The sequence below is a fragment of the Marmota marmota genome, unplaced genomic scaffold, assembly GCF_001458135.2.
Source record: "Marmota marmota marmota unplaced genomic scaffold, marMar, whole genome shotgun sequence".
Classification (NCBI taxonomy): domain Eukaryota; kingdom Metazoa; phylum Chordata; class Mammalia; order Rodentia; family Sciuridae; genus Marmota; species Marmota marmota.
This window is the reverse complement of record NW_026000048.1, coordinates 666,997-672,011: the sequence shown is the minus strand read 5'-3', so window position 1 is coordinate 672,011 and position 5,015 is coordinate 666,997. Positions and strand designations below refer to the sequence as shown.

At 40.6% G+C, this 5,015-nt stretch overlaps 1 protein-coding gene across 1 annotated transcript in view; it reads right to left on the bottom strand.

Annotated features, from left to right (window-relative positions):
- Zmynd11 (zinc finger MYND-type containing 11) overlaps positions 1–2,297 on the bottom strand; it is a 97,434-nt gene extending 95,137 nt beyond the window's left edge. Inside the window, exon 1 of the mRNA XM_048812591.1 lies at positions 2,279–2,297. The gene's annotated coding sequence lies outside the window, so the exon portion shown is untranslated. The remainder of the gene's footprint in view (positions 1–2,278) is intronic.
- Positions 2,298–5,015: the final 2,718 nt, after the last annotated feature.

The following is a 5,015-nucleotide window of genomic DNA, read 5'->3' as shown; positions in this document are numbered from 1 at the left end:
GGAGGAGGAGGAGGAGGAGGAGGAGGAGGAGGAGGAAGAAGAAAAAGAAGAGGAATAATAATAATAATAAGAAATACGAAGTGTGTTATCAGCAATGGTTAGGTACTTTCCCCAAATATTTTCCTCATCTGTAAAATGGAATATTACCATTATCCTATAGGATTGAAATGAGAAAAAAATGCAGGCATCATTCTTATAATAGAGCATGATCCTAATAACTGCTCCTCCGTATTGATAGCTATGTTGCTTTATCAGTAAAATGTTAGCCAGAGATATTAAATGAGCTAATGATTGTCAACTGCCTGATAGAAGGAGCTCCCTTTTTACCCCCTCCTGCATTTGAGAAGACAGGACAACAAATTGAGGACACCTGAGGACACAGGATGCTGGTGGCTAATCACAGGTAAGTTTCCAACTCCTCTCTGATCCCCTCCTGTCTAACAGGCCGGCCCAGAAGGGGACCCTGGGGATTACTGCCAGGTTCCTCGTCCCCTAGCTCCAGGCTAGTTGCCATGGTCTGGAACAGAAAAACCTTGAACAATTTCAGCCTGGGTCGACTCCTTAGTCAAAGCTGCTGTTTCAGCAGCTGCTTCACAAGCATTGCTTCTGACCAGTTACATAACTTTTGGCAAGTAGCAACTTCTCTGGCATCAGTTCCCTCTTCTGGAAACTTAGAAGGGCTACTAATTGCCTTTAAGTTTCCCATTAGCACAAAAATGTTACACAGTGCTACAGGAGCATCTGCTCCCCAACTCCTGTTATTTCCTTGCTCTGTTCCCACCCAGCCTCTTCTCAGGTCCTCTGTAGAAGCTCTTCTATTAAATATTCTTTCTGGTTCTATGCTCTCTACCTCTGGATGACTTTTCTTCTTTCTTTCTTGGCTTCTGGTTGGTTGAGTTTTAAACTCTCATCGCAAGTGATGATTCATGGCCTCTGCATAAGCAATCAGACTGGTGATCCCCTGTGCCTAAGCCTGCCACCAGTGTGGAAGCCAGTGCCCTTTGAGAGTCTTGTTCTTGGATTTACAACATGCAGAGGCATGTAGACAATCTCAGCTGCATCCTGAAAAGTTCTTCTCTTCTTCATTTACACACTTAAGGCAGAGGAAAGCAGACTTAAGACTTCTCTAGAGATAAAGAAAGCAACAGATGCCTTCCATTTGGCTTCCCAGAGTGTCCTGGAAGACCCTTAGATTCTCCTGAAGTCAGGTCTGCAATGTGTCAACCAGTTCTTGCCCTTGGAGGTCTGCGCTCAGAAAGCAGCCCACCACCTGTGCTCTGGATCAGAGGTTCACGTTTGGATGATTCCTGGAGATGAATGTTGGGAGCAGTTAAGGGCCTCACAGCTCAGAGGGGTCTTTCCACAGGAAGAAAAGATCAGAGGCTGACACCTGGCCCAGGCAGAGATGACCTCTACATAGCAAGAGAACCCTGGTTGCTGTTCACACCTCCCTCCTGCCCTCAGGCTTCTACAGACCAGGCCACCTCCCTTAGCCCCAGAACCCCAAGCCCTGTACCCTGAAGCTCGCTTCTTGCCCCTCCCTGAGTCTAATACTCCCATGCTTTAGGCATGAAGTAAACTTTGTGACTTCTTTTCCTACACCTTAAACCTCATGTCATGGATGCCTTTATAACATTTTGTCACTTTTTTAGGAGGACAAAACTTAAGCAGACGTTGCACTATTACCACTGATGAATTCCACGTGGAGCCAGTGGAGCTGGAAGAGACCTTTTTAAAACCCAAGGGAATAGGAACATGTATGTTAATTCCAAATCCATAGGTTTTTTTTCAAAAATTTCTTCAAGAAAGAATAACATGTAAAATATGCATTTGTGCTTCTACCTTCTATTATTTGAAGGATATTATCTCCCTAAATTGCCAGGTGACAAATTCCTTAAAGACCTGAAGGAAAATAAATAAAATCTTTAGGTCTCCCAGATGAGATGTGGGGATATAAAAATCTAGGGGTAATACTAGGTGTGGCAGTGCATGCCTGCAATCCCAGCGGCTCCAGAGGCTGAGGCAGGAGGCTCACAAAAGTTCAAAGCCAGCCTCAACAATTTAGCAAGGCCCTAAGCAACTTAGTGAGACCCTGTCTCAAAATAAAATATAAATAAAGCACCAGGGATGTGGCTCAGTGGTTAAGTGCCCATGGGTTCAATCTCTGGTACCAAATTAAAAACAAAAACAAACAAACAACAACAACAACAACAAAAACACAACAACTAGAGATAAAATGAAATGAAAAATAAATTCAGAAGTAAACTATGCTACTTACAAAACTATTACAGCCCAAAAACATTTCCTAAATCACTTGGTCATCCTCTCTTCATTTACACTTTGGTTCCTTTTGCTTGTGTACATTTCTGAGATGAAGTCAGAGAAAGCTTTGAGAGCTCTACTTCCTTTTTTCTTTCAATTTGACTGCTCGAAGAATTTAAAGTACAGGAAGTCCTGTGTCCTCAAGGTAAAACCTGATGCGTGTCTTTCTGCCTCTGCACGGTATCCTTCCATGGTCCACTTCCACCCTCCCTCCCTCTGGGACAGCCCTTGTTAAACGTTCACACAGTGCTAGTCAGGGTTGATTTGTGTTTCTTATTTGTATTCATTTCCCTTCTGATCTTTATTTTGAACAAGTATCTAGAATATGAACAAAGAAGGTGAAAGAAAAAGTGAAACTCAGCACATTTTTTAAAAATTAGTAATTGTATTTTTTAACAGGACAGCTGATGATAGAGGTAACTGAATATAGATTACAAGACAGAGATAATTATGTCATTTCTTACACATTTACCAATGTTCTGAATGCTGATTGTAAACCTGGTTTTGTGCTAAGTGCTGTTTTAAATGCAAATGTGTTTATTTCTGTTAAATACTTAACTGAGAGTTCCTTTTAGAGGTGTTTTGTTATTATGTGTTTATCACATCTTAAAATCCTCTATGTAAGCAGCATATTACGTGATCGGTGTTTTATGCCCTCATACACAATAGCAGCATGGCTAAATAAATTATGATTTATCCATAGGCTAGGATTTATGTAACCATTACAGAAGTTGCTTACAAAGGTTATTTTCCTGTGTTAAGTGAAAAACTATGATATACATTACAGAAAATGATCACACCATATAAAAATGAACATGCATGTTTACCAGAAAAAGATCAGAGAAAACATAAAATGCTGAATAGATTAATCTCTGGCAAATAAGACTATGTGTGATTTACTTTTTCTGTTTTATAATTTTATCTTCTTACAAGGTTATCTTCTTACAAGGCTGAATCATCGTACAATTCTATAAAATGGTTGTTATTAAAGTGAGATATTGATTTTTAGGAGATTGTTCTATAACTTTAAGTTGTATTCATTCAGTACAGTGTCCTCAAAAACACTGCATAATGCAGTTAACAGAAAACTTATTTCCAATTAAAATCTCTGTGAATACATTTAGTCTGTCAAGTGAGGAACAACTCTAACTGTTCAGAGTAATACCAGATTGGAGCCATTTCTATACATCAAAGAAATTAAATATTTGCATTTTTACATGGTTCTACTTAACAGCGTTGGTGTTGGGATTTCCTGAGTGGGAATTTTGAAAAATAAAAGTAAAGGCAAAGCCAGACACAAATTGTTTTTCAGGAAAATGGCGATCCAGTGGAATAAGTGGGAGTCCAGTGAAAGAAAATGTTTGCCATGAATTTCCTGAAAGTCCTGTGAAACTCTAGAGACCATCACTACACAGCAACATCAAAAGAACTTGCCAAAATGGAGTCAGGGCAGCACCAAGGGCACAGGAGTCATGCCAATGTGGAGATGCTGCCTGAGAAGGAGACCTCTCTCACTGTACCCCTGGGCTGCTGGCATCTGCAATGACCAGATCATGAGGCTGTGTCCAGAGACCCCTGGTGTGCGTCAGGAGGTCATCCACCCTTGTTTCCTGGACACACTCTACTACTTATGTGTGTTCTTCTCTCTATTTCCCATGGGTAGCACAGCCTCTGTCCTTGACGTCTTCCTACACAGGAATTCCTAGCACATCTGCCCGGCAGGTGGATCCTGCTCCCGCTCTGGGCCTCCTTCCTTACACTCATTGAGAGCGATATATGCACATGCTATTCCAGAGATGCTAAATAAAGTGCTCTTACAGTTTCAGGGTTTGATTGACAATTTCCCCTCAAACTCAACTTTTAGAAGTCAGTTCAATATTCTATGTTGAAAATTGTAGTAATGCTGAACTCAGATGGCTCAGCAAGGCAAGAAACTCTTTTACGGTGGTGAGGATCTGTAGTTACAAAGTTCATTTCTTCTGTGTATTTACCCTTGACTGTTATACCCCACACATAGTAAGGACCGTATTCATAAAACTCAAGTCTTCGGAGCACGAGGACTAATGAGCGATTGCCCTACCCTGCACCAGTTCACCTAGCTCCGAAGTGTGCAAAACTCTATTGCTCACGTTACACTCAGGAGAAAATGGAGATGCAGAGAGATACAACGTCCTGTCTGGGCTCAAGCTAGCAAGTGGCCTCACTCAGACATGAGCCCAGGATTATCTACTGACAAGAACTGAAGACTCAGCTTTTTGTCACTACTTTCTAGTTAAGTCCAGCATCTTAGAATACATCTATTCCTCAGTTATTTTAAAGAATAAACTTTTTAATACCATACACACACACTCAAACCTCCTTGCCTCATATTAAAATGTCTATCCATGAAAATGAAAATTTAGAATTTTTCTAAAAAGATGCACATCAGTAAAAAGGTTTTTAGATTCGCAAAAAACTCTAAACCACACAAGCAGGGCTGGGGTTGTGGCTCTGTTGGAGTGCTTGCCTAGCATGCTTGAGGCACTGAGTTTGATCCTCAGCACCACATAAATGTAAAATAAAGACATTGTGTCCACTTAAACTAAAAAAATAAATATTTAAGAAAAACCCAAGAAACAAAACAACATACACATACACACACACACACACACCCTAAAATAGTATTTAGAGTCACTCAGAGTGAAAAAAATCCC